At 32.5% G+C, this 12,520-nt stretch overlaps 1 non-coding gene across 1 annotated transcript; it reads left to right on the top strand.

Moving 5' to 3' along the window:
• The first annotated feature begins 11,684 nt into the window (after positions 1–11,684).
• LOC121229779 (small nucleolar RNA R71) lies at positions 11,685–11,791 on the top strand. The gene has a single exon (XR_005927735.1). It is a non-coding gene; the product is annotated as a small nucleolar RNA R71 (small nucleolar RNA).
• The last annotated feature ends 729 nt before the right edge of the window (positions 11,792–12,520 follow it).

Here is a 12,520-nt window from a genome sequence, read left to right as displayed (position 1 = left end):
TTAAGGTTTTCAAGAAAAAACTTATCAAAACTTAAAATATTTTGCAAAGTAGTGGAAAACATTTATTAAAAATAATAGTTTCTAAATTAACTAGCATGCAATTATCAGAGTGTTAACTAAATATCATGCTTAAAATAAATAAGCTAAACAATCCCAAATCTAAGATATAAAAGAAAGAATAAATTAATAATTACAAAAAACAATTAGGGAAAAACTTTAATGGAAAATAATAATAACTGAAAAAACGAGTTGCTAGTCTGAGGTTCCTTCGATGCCATTCCGAGTCCTAGTTTTCTATATTACTTGAGAGTTAAAAAAAGGGGGAGTGAGCATATGACAACTCAGTGTGAATTTAATTTTTAAAACATTATATATATAATTGTTCAAATAGTAAAACATTCAATTTATAGCATCATAGCAAAATTTAAGCATAATGTAAAGAACATTCAGTAAATCAATGCATGTACAAATTATGTTCATGATGCAGTGCAATTTTAATTTTGTTTCCACCCATTCATCCTATTCGCCCTTGAGTATCGCTCGACACACCAAAACACATATCAATAACTAACCATCCCAAATTTCTTGGTGATGATCTCGTTCACTTGTCATCTGTGACGATGACTTTTACTACAATAACTTATCATGACGGTTGCCCTGTTTTGATGGCTTTTTAAACTATCATCTCGGTTTATCCAGTTTTGATGACATTGCCCCTTGCTTCGTGCAATACTAACTTTCGGTGTGGACTTAATTTGTCATTTTCTCCTATAGAACTCCTCTATCCTCCATACACAATTTCATGTAATTATGCATATATACTCAGCATATCATCCTATGTATCATCAATCGATGCTATGCTTGTCAAGCACATTTAATATTTCAAACTATCATTTAATGGTATGAATGCATTCATTCATAGCAATTTCACATATACAATTTATTCATGCAAATAGAAACTTGTAACAGTATACTGATAATAGACTATTTATCATGCCTGTTCGGCTAACAAAAAATAATAGGTTACTGATAATAGACTATTTATCATACATTTAGGGTTCACACGTATAAGGTTTGCATGCATTAGGGTTAGCACATCTAGGGTTTGCACATCTGGGGTTCACATATCTAGTGTTCACACATATAGTGTTCACGCATATAGGGTTCGCATATACCATGTGTAGGGTTTACGTATACATTAATGTGTTGGGTTCGCATAAATAACATATAAGGTTTGCATATTACTACATGTAGGGTTCGCATATTAGTAGATGTAGGGTTAGCATGTTAAACACATTGAGTTCGCATGACAAAATAGATAGGGTTCAGATAAATATATTAAGAGATCGCATATTGATGGTCACTAAACTAACTATAATTACGACAAAGGCAAGCACACCTATCGAACAATAGTATAGCTATGGTGAGTAGGGAATATCGTATCCACGAGGACTAAAAGTACTAGTAATTACCGTTTTTCTATTATTTAGCTGATAAATTGAAGGAATTGTTTTTAATCTAAAATTAACTAAACTAATTACTAGGAATGCAACGGAGAATGAATTAGAAAAATATTTGAAGATAACCAATGAGATAGACAATACCCATGAAAGAATCCACCTATACTTTACCTATTATTCTAAATCTAAATTAAACAATTTATTCACTTGTGTCTTGATCCGTAGAAATCCCTAAATTATGTTAATATCTCTTTCAAAAGTAAAAATAACTTACTCTAGATTAATTACTTGAAATCTCTTTCTAATTAAAACCCCTATTGTCACATTAACTTGATCTATAAATTTCCCTATTAGATTTGACTCTAATCCGGTAGATTTATGTTGTCCTATTTCTAGGATTACATGCAACTCCACTCAATTATGCTAGATCTACTATTACACAAGGACTTTTTGTAACACCCTTAACCCGTATCCGTCACCGAAATAGGGTTACGAGGCATTACCGATCAAAATCACAACATACAATATACATTTCTTGAACATAAAGCCATTATCACATAAACATCAATCAAACATAATCATATTGTCCATTATAAGGCTCTACGAGACCTTAAAACATGCTTGAAAGACGTTTGGGACTAAACCGATAACATTTGAAAACTTTGGAAAACTTATAAAATTTTCATGCATATAGGGATCACACGGCCACCAGACATGCCCGTGTTATAAGCTGTGTGGAAACAGGGCATAAATACTGACTTGTATCACATGGCCGAAGACACGCCCGTGTGCCATGGCCGTGTGAAATCTAGAGGGTATACTGACTTGGTCACACGGCCGACCACACACCCATATGCCAGCCCGTGTGCCACACACGGCTAGTAGACACGCTTGTGTGCCTAAGCTGTGTAACTCACTGACTTGTTTAATTAAGTTACAGTAGATACACGGTTGAGTCACACGTCCATGTGCTCAACGTGTGGGGTGAAATTAGGCTTGGTTTAAGCCACATTTCTCACCCTCCTTAAGCATACCTAAACCACATCATTTCATACCATTTCAATGCACTTATAGACAACCAAAACATGCCAATTCATATACAAATCATGCCATTTCATCTTCAACCATTTCACTACTCAAATCATAACCATAAACATACCACATCAATATGTCATAACCTACATTTTTCACTTATCTTCTATATGTAAGTTCTCACCATATTATCATCTAATTCATGCCACAAAATATACCAAATCATCATCATCAAAATGTACCAATTCATCATCCCTATACCATACCAAACATGCCAAAACACAAGGCTATATATATATCATATATCACTTATAAAACTTATGAATTAAGCCAAATTAAATGGCCAAATACACACCAACATTTACATCATATACAAGCCAAACTCATATTCAACATTGCCAAACACATTTCCATATAACTCAAGCCTATACATACCATATAACCAAGTCACAAGTGTATAAATACCAAAATAAAAAACTGGATAGTGTGATGCGATCTCCGCCGACTTCCAACCCGAGCAAACATCTAAATCACTATAAAACATAGAAAAATAACACAAAGTAAGCTATGAAGCTTAGTAAGCTCGTATGATATTAAACTTATCTTATTGAATAAGCACATATTAAGCATTTACATATACTATAATATAAATTCATTTGATTTCATCTTTATACCATAATTCCAATCACATAATTAACAAAGTTTCACAAGTTTATTTATTTCTTTGCTCGTGTGGATCAATTACATTCTTATCCAATCATTCACATTTACATGTACATAAGCGAATATATATATAACTTTATTCAATCCAATATCAATCAAATTTTATTTAGTAAAGATGAATCATGTGAAATATCATCAAATAACGGTATTTTGCACACTATGTGCCATATGTATATTTAGTTAAAACATCTATAACTCATATCTCACACATCATTCAATTCATACCTCATTATAGCCAAATAAACACATTTTTTGGCATGAAACATACTTATACATAAATCTTTCTCATTTCATACACATGATACACTAAGAACTCACAAAATTATCTTCATTCGATTCTCATATAGGTTTTGTACGTACTTGTTACACTTAATTTAATTGTACTTTCATTCTTGTATTGATTATGCCCGTTGAACTATTCGGAATCATTAAGGATACTCGGGAATCACACATAAGTCATACAATGCCATATCCTGGATATGGTCTTACATATAATCCTATATTGATGCCAATAGCCCAGCTATGGTCTTACACGAAATTTCGTATCGATGCTATGTCCCAGACATGGTCTTACATGAAATTTCGCATCGATGCCATGTCCCAGACATGGTCTTACACGAAATTTCGTATCGATGCCATGTCCCAGACATGGTCTTACACGTAATATCATACCGATGACATATCCTAGATATGGTCTTACATGTATTCTCATCTTGATAACCCTAATGTCACGACATTTGTATCCTATACTATTCCTAAGGTTCGTACGGGACTTTCAGACATCGTAACTTTGTCGATTTTGGCTCGTAATCATGACCATTCAACATTCAATTCAATTTAATAATAAATAAGCATTTATAACACAATTTAAGTACGTTTATTAGCATACAAACTTACCTCGTTCGATGTAATGACGAATTAGGTTGACTAATCCAATACTTTATTTTCCCCCGTTCTAAATCCGAATCTCATTTTTCTCAATCTATATAATAAAAAAATTTACTTATTTAATCATTAATTCATTCAATTTAACACAATTTACACATTTTGGCAAAAATACACTTTTTCCCCTATCATTTCACATTTTTACAGTTTAGTCCTTATCACATAAAATCACAATTTCATGCAATTTCATCCTATCCATGCTTAGACGAATTCTTCTTATTGCCTTAGCAGCCCACATTTTCCAAATAATCACACTTTTAACCATATTATTTCAATATTTCACAATTAAATCCTTAATTTGCATTTTTCATAAAAAATTACTTTATAAAATATGAAAATCTAACATCAAATATTCATATTTCACCATTAAACATCAAAGAACACATAAGCTCATCAATGGAAACTATCAAAATTTTTAATAGTTTTGAAATCGAAGACACAGGCTAGCTCGTACTAGTTGCAACGATCTAAAAAACGTAGAAATCATTAAAAACAGAGCTAAAACTGTACCTAATCGAGCATTTGAAGTTTGGCTGAACCAAAAGCTTCTCCCATGGCTGCCATTCTTTCTAATTTTTGGTGGAGAAATGGTGAAAAGATGATGATTTTAATTTGTTTTTATTAAACATTAACTTTATTAACTAATTACTAAAATATCCTTTAAAAACATTAGTAATTACACCAAATGCCACTCCACTGTCATCCACTAACTCATAAATGGCCTATTTACCACTTAAGGACCTTTACTTTAATGTTTTATTGTAATGACCCAAATTTTTAAGTCATCGGAAAAGTGAATTTTTGGGTCTTCGATTCTGAAAATCTGATTCGTAGATATTTATTAGAAATATTTACGAAGTCGAGTGAGAGGTTAATTAGACTTTAATTAAGTAAATTTAGCTTAATCAGGGTTAAATTAGTGAAAGGACTAAATTGAATAAAGTGTGAAGATTTAATTATAGATCATAGAAAAGTCAAGGGACTAAATTAGCAAATAAACCTTATGTGACAAGTGTGTGGTATGTATAAGTACATTTGTATTACTATAATGGGTACAAATGTATGTATAAATGTGTATTTACTTATTAAATAAGAAATAATAATTATAATTATTAAATAATATAATAAAGTAAAATATAATAGTTAATAATATAATAAAAGAATAAAGAAATAAAAAAAAAGAAAAAGAAAGGCACGAATGAGTAGGGAAAGAAAGAAGGAAAAAGGGAAAGAAAATGAAAAGGGAAAATTAGGGTTTTAAGATTTCAAGCTTGATTGGTAAGTCAATTTGATCCATTTTCTTATAATTTTGATGTCTATGGAGTCCTAGGAAAGAATATTACTTGAATTATGTTAAAAATTAGGAAGTTAATGAATTTTTAGATGTTGATTAAGTTGAATAAATTGATGAATTATGATATAAAGTGAGAGAAATTTAAGTTAGAAGTGGGAGAAGGATTGAATTGTAAAGATTGATATAAGTTTTGTCATAGTAGGGACTAAATTGTCTAAATTGTAGAATTGATGTTTTATATTGAATATTAAGAGTTGAAACTTGTTTAAAGTAGGTATAAAAGGAGAATATAGGGTTAATTGAGGAGAAAAGAATGGTTATGGTGGAAGGACTTAATTAGAAATATAGTAAAAGTTACATGGAAATAAAAGAATGTGTTATTAAATAACATGCATTGATAATTTTAAATGTTAAATTTTATGTAGCCAACGTAGCACCGGAAACATCATCGAAAAAGAGAAAGGAGAAAGTGAACGAGGATATCGAGTAAACTCGAGAAATTCGGTTTGTATTTCTATAAACTATGCTTAATGATTTAATACAATATAATTGCTATTTTAATAGTTAGAATGTATAATGAATGATATGATAGAAATGAAACGATTTGAATACCCTATTAACAATGTCGGGCTAGTCAGATATAATTGGCATGCCATAGGATTGGAAGTGTTCAGGGATATTCCGACTGTGTGTCGATGAGACACTATATGTGTCGACTACTGTGACTGTTTCAGATTCGTTCCGAAGAGGTACTTTGTACCTGACTTTGACTGTTACTGCTACTATTACTGTTACCCTACAGTGTATTCCGGTTTCGGCCGATGAAACACTGTACATTATCCCCGGTGTGTAGGTTGGATCCGTGTATCCGTTCAGGTCCGAATCATGTTAATAGGGGTAAATAAAGTACTGAAGACTGAATGTTATCATTTATATAACTGATTTAAGATGTTGAATGACATTGAATGATATGAAATATTTACGAATTTCTTGTCTACATGAAAAAGATACGAAATGAATTTGAAAGATGAAGTTATTAAGATTATGAAAGTAAAAGTTTAAGTTAGAATGTTTATACAAAGTTTATTATTTGTTTAAGTATTAGTTTATAGAAATACCACTGAGTGGATACTCAGTGTACTGTTTGTTCCGTACATAGGTTAGGTACAAAGAAAATAAAGTCTCAACATTCGAGCTAACTCTCGAACTCAATACTTGGTGATGTACCTATCTATGATGAATGGCATGTACCTAGGTTGTTTAATGTTATTTTGGTTATAAGTTATGTTAATGAAGAGTGATAATGGATAGTTAATAGTTGTAAGGAGAATACTATAATGTGTAACCTTTTGAATTGAATACAAAGGCACATGGGTGCAACTTTGAATGGCTTAGTTTAAGGCATTATTGAGTATATGTGTTAGATTATGAAATGATAGTTTAATGAGTATTAAGTGTGTTTAATCATATTTGGATTGGTTGAATAGAGAAATTTTGTAATACTTGTTCTCTACAAATTGTAGGGTTGGTAAACTTTAAAATACAAGGTTCATTTTGAGTCCATATGGTTTGTCACACGGACGTGTGACCAAGCCGTGTGAGACACACGACTTGCACATGGGCGTGTTTTTAGGTCGTGTGTCCCCTGCATCTAAATAGTTACAACCAAGTTAGTCCACAGGCGTGTGCCTTGGTTGCCACGGTCGTGTCTCAAAGTCAGTTTAGTACACGGGCAGGCTACACGAGCGTGAGTCATGACCGTGTTTAAAAGATAGTGTTGCACACGAGCTGAGGACACGGGCGTGTCCCAAGCCATACGGGCGTGTTAAGTTGACCACACGGGCATGTGGTACTGCTCAAAGTAGAATAATTTGAAATTTGCAAGAGAAATTTTCTAAGCTTTCAATCGAGTCCCGATTTATATTAATTATATTTAATAGGTACTGTGGGCCCATTACAACTATGTTTAAATGTATTAAATTTCATTTATTCATGTCTTTAGTGTAAATATATTGAAATGACCGGTAATACTCTGTGATCCTGTTCCGGCAACGGGACGGGGTTAGGGGTGTTACATCTATAGCTATTTGACACTTTTAGGTAATAGAACATAAGTTTTAAACTTTACGCGATTTAGTCCTTTTTACCGAATTAAGCATCCAAACAGTAAAATTTCTTTATGAAACTTTCACACAATAATTTTATCATGCTGTAAACTTTAATAAAATAATAAAATAAATATTTTGACTTCGTATTAATGGTTCCAAAACCATTGTTCCGATTTGACCCGAAAATTGGCTATTACACTTTTGCTCCACTGAAATAAGCACATTTAACATGAATCGATATCCTGAAAATATTAAAACATGAAATAAGCATACATAATTGAGAACAAGAATCAAGTATTTATCATGTAAATAAAAAATCAAATAATAAGATTCATCATAGGTTTCATCTTCCCTAGGTATCTAAGGAATTTAGTTCACAATCTGGGAAGGAAACATCTCAAAATTAGGATAACAACAAGACATAAAGAAACTCAATAAAACTTCTAAGAAAATTAAATGGAGATCTTCAATCTCGAAGGAGATCAGCTTCTGAGTTGATTCTAATGACGTTCTTCGAGTAATTTCTTTGTTATTCTCTACATCCTCTTTTAGGCCTTCTTCTAATATGTATTTATAGACTTTAGAATGCTCAGAAAACCTAAAAATTGGGTTTTTCCTCATGTTTGGAAAATAGTGTGCGAAATCGACACGGGCTAGCACACGGGCATGTGGCCAGCCCGTGTGGAAATGCCCGGCCGTGTGGATCCTAGAACCAACTCTTTTTGCCTGATTTTGGCTTGTTTTTCACTCCTTTCACTCTTTTATGCTCACCTAAGTATAGAAACATGAATTTAAAGGATTAGGAGTATCAAATTCACTAATTTACATAATAAATCATCCAAAAATGCATCAAGAACGGGATTAAAAACATGTTACTTTTATGGCTTATTAAATATCCCCATACTTAAGCGTTTGCTTGTCCTCAAGCAAAGTCCTCAACTCACAATTAAAATTAATCTTTCTCAACTTATAATTCTCATCAATAATATTTCAAAATAATTCCCAAATAACCATTCAACTAAAAGAGCACTAAAGATTCAAACAATCCAAGACGACCATTTTTAAAGCATGAAAACATAGGTATTTTCCCTTATCTAAGTAATTACCTTTAATTCAAAATCGACAAGAATCAACATCCTCAATAAAGATTCACTCAAATCACTCAATGTGTTTAAGGTTCAAGAATAAACACTCAATAGTCAAACATGAAAAGTCATTACCATATGCTTGCCTAAAAATCAAATCTCCACCACTAAAAAATGAGATGATACACAAATCAAAGGGTCTTTAAGAGGTTGTAATGGAGCTTAGGTTAAGGGTGTGGAGAAAGGCTGAAAAAGTTGGTTAAAAACGAGATCGAATTTATAAATTACCAAATTAGAAAAATAAACAAATGCTGAATTAAAAAACAACTACATTAATAGAAAACTATTCAAGAATAAAAACGAGCTTCTTCATAAAATATGAATTTAATTGTTCAAGTTCAATCATAGAACTAAATAATAATCAATTTTTTTTTCTATTTTTTTCTCTTCTATTTTTTTTATTTATTTTTTTATCACAATAATAAATAATTCAATAAATCACAAAAGAGTACAGTCAGACAACAACCAAATCAGATCTCGACAAAAAAGGCACCAATAAAATGGGAAAAATTCTCAACGAACAAAAAATGAGTTATGGGTTAACATTATCAAGAAATGGTTTGTTAGGCTCAACAGAGTTCACTAAGGGTTAATTATGCAGGTAGGCTTTTTATGGGATAAGTGGGATAAAATTTAAGTGCCTTTATCATCTCAGTATATCAACTGAAAGGTGTGGTCTCGACATGCATAATTGAAGCAAGTTCTAGAATAACAATTCAAATTGACACACTCATAACCAAATAATAAAATGAGCAAGAAATGTGTATGCTCTAGAGGTTCAAAATCTCACAAGAAATTATGATTTTGATGTCAAACTTGTAAATTTAAAACTTCAAGATAATACCTCAATTTAGGGAAACAACCTAAAATTTTTACTTATGAAAATAAACCTATCATGCTTGATTCTTTCATGTCTTAAAAGTTTAAAACAATCAATGCACAAATACTTATGAATTTAATCCAAAACACATCAATAAAAATCACAAATCGATAAAAATTTATTCTAATAGAAGTATGAGAAAATGATTTAAACACAAGACATAATTCAGGGATTTTCTAATAATTATATAAATAACCTCCCCACACTTAAGATGTACATTGCCTTCAATGTACAAACATATATAATCACAGTAAAAATAGAATATTATAAGAGAGGGAGAAAACTGAAATGCCTTGAATATTGGATGAAATCCCCAGAATAGTGAAAAGCGGAATTGTAGTCAAATCTAAATATAACGCATGATTCTGAGCAAACTAATAAGAAAATAAACACAAATAATAAAGAAGATTAAGGGGTTATAACTCGATTAGAAACAATCATAAAAATATATTAAAAAGATAATAATGATAATAAGTTGAAGAAAATAAAAAAAATAAAGCAACTAAAACAAAATTAAAAAAAAGATAAATAAAATAAAATAATAATAAAACGAAAATAATAATAATAAACTCAATGATACCAATAAACTTAAAGGTAATTGTAATAATAATAGTAAAAAAATACTAAAAAATAGAAATAGCAAAAAATTAAAATAAATTTAAAATATAAGTATAAGAATAATAAATAAAAATAAAAAATAAAAAATTGGTAAAATAAAAATAAATAATATAACAAATAATAAATAAAATAAAATAAAAATGGGGTGGCTTGGTTGGGGGAGAAGAAAAAGACAAATTGAGAAAGAAATTATAAGGTTTGGGCCACATGGCCGTATGACACGGTCTTGTGGAGTATTTTCACCCGTGTGCAATTAAAAATTAACCTAGTTTTCACACGACCATGGATACGACCGTGTGGTACACACGGCCGTGTACCATACGGCCATGTGCTAGACCATGTGTGTTTTCCTTCGCTTCTCCCACGCCAATGTGAGATTCCACATGCCCATGTGGCCTGACCGTGTCTCTCATACGGCCGTGTGCCTTGCCCATGTAACTCTCTGACTTTGAAAAAATTATCTCTAGATTTCACATGGCCTAGGACACGCTCGTATGTCCAGGCTGTGTGAGTTACATGGCCAAGTCGCCAGGCCGTGTGTGTTTTCCTTCGCTTCTCTCACACCCATTTGAGATCCTACATACCCGTGTGGCAAGGCCATGTGATCGCCAGGCCGTGTAACTCACTATCGATTACCTCATTTCACACACGGCCTGTGACATGCCCATGTGTTTAGGCCGTGTGCTCCACACACCCATGTGTTCAGGCTGTGTGGGTAAAACACACACCCTTTTTTAACTATTTTAAATTGGCATGTAGTGGAATTAAAAGTATTAAAAAAAGTTAAACATTCGAGTTACCTTTCGAGAAGTGCTTATTTGAAGTCTAAGCTCGACTTACCCTATACTCGTGTGGTCACGGTGGTTCGTAGAGCCGAAGCTTTCTCGTTATCAATTCAATTGTCAAAATAAGGTTTAAGTCAAGTACTATTTACCTTAAATGTTTCAAATTCAAAATGAGTTACCTCAATTGTACCGTATGGAAAGACATTTAGTATTGTAAATGGGTTCGATCCTTTTGCATCAAGCTCTGAAGTAGTAATTTGAGGATCCGTTTTATCTAGAAGTACCTTGTCTCCAACCTTAAATTGGTTCGTTCTATCCACATGCTCATCATGGCGTCGCTTTAGCTCTTAATCGTGTTTTCTTGGTTTCTCCTTGATATGTGTCCGCCATTCATCTAAGTCATCGACTTGTAATATTTTTTCTTCATGATTCGTTCTGTTTCTGTCACATGGATTGGAACATGATTTCGTTACATTTTTTCGAGGGATTTCCTGCAAAGAAGGTTGAGCCACATGGTTACTCATATTAACAGAACTTGTAAAATCATCTCGATTACTAGATATCTTAATAGAATCACGAGCTTGGAGTGTAATCGTGTCATCACTTACATGAAGTATTAATTCACCTATACCAATAAATCCTAATTGAAGAGTTCAAACTGTTGTAGAAGGTCCAAACCTGTAGCCATAGAGGTAATCCATGGTGAGGGCACCTTTTCAATAAATCATTGTATCTCTCCCATGCATCATATAAGGTCTCTAAGTCGATCTGAACGAAGGAAGAGATAACATTCCTTAACTTGGCTATCTTAGCCGGTGGGAAGTACTTCAGTAGGAATTTCTCGGTCATTTGATCCCATGTAATGATAGAACCTTGTGGTAAGGAGTTCAACCACTGTTTAACTTTGTTCCTCAACGAGAAGGGGATCAACCGTAGGCGAATGGCATCGTCAAAAACACCATTTATCTTGAAAGTATCATAAACTTCCGAAAAATTAGCCAAATGAGTATTTGGATCTTCGTCTTGCAAACCATCGAACTAAAAGAATTGTTGCATCATTTGAATAGTGTTCGACTTCAGTTCGAAATTATTCTCAGCAATGGTGGGTCTCACTATACTCAATTTAGCCCCAGTTAGAGTGGGCTTGGCATAATCATACATAGTACGAGGAGTAGGATCTGGATTTGCAGCAACTGTAGGAGGTAGCTGATTATGCTGGTTATCACCCATCTCTTCAGTAATAATAATAACGCCCTCTTGCTCTTCTACTATACTCTGTCGACTCTACCTCGCTTCTCTACGATTTCTGCGAACTGTACTTTCAATCTCACTGTCAAATAATAATGGTCCCGACGGGTTTCTTTTAGTCATAAACTAAAGAAACCTGCCAGAAGCAAATAAAAGAAAAGAAAAATTAGAATGCAAAAAATTAAACTAAAAATAAAAATATAATAAAAATAAAAATCGAGTGTTCCTAATATTTTAGTCCCCAGAAACGGCGCAAAAAACTTGATGGTCACTAAACTATAA

Source organism: Gossypium hirsutum, chromosome A05 (genome assembly GCF_007990345.1).
Source record: "Gossypium hirsutum isolate 1008001.06 chromosome A05, Gossypium_hirsutum_v2.1, whole genome shotgun sequence".
Lineage (NCBI taxonomy): Eukaryota > Viridiplantae > Streptophyta > Magnoliopsida > Malvales > Malvaceae > Gossypium > Gossypium hirsutum.
Note: the sequence above shows the minus strand (reverse complement) of the source record. Positions and strands in the feature narration are given on the sequence as shown.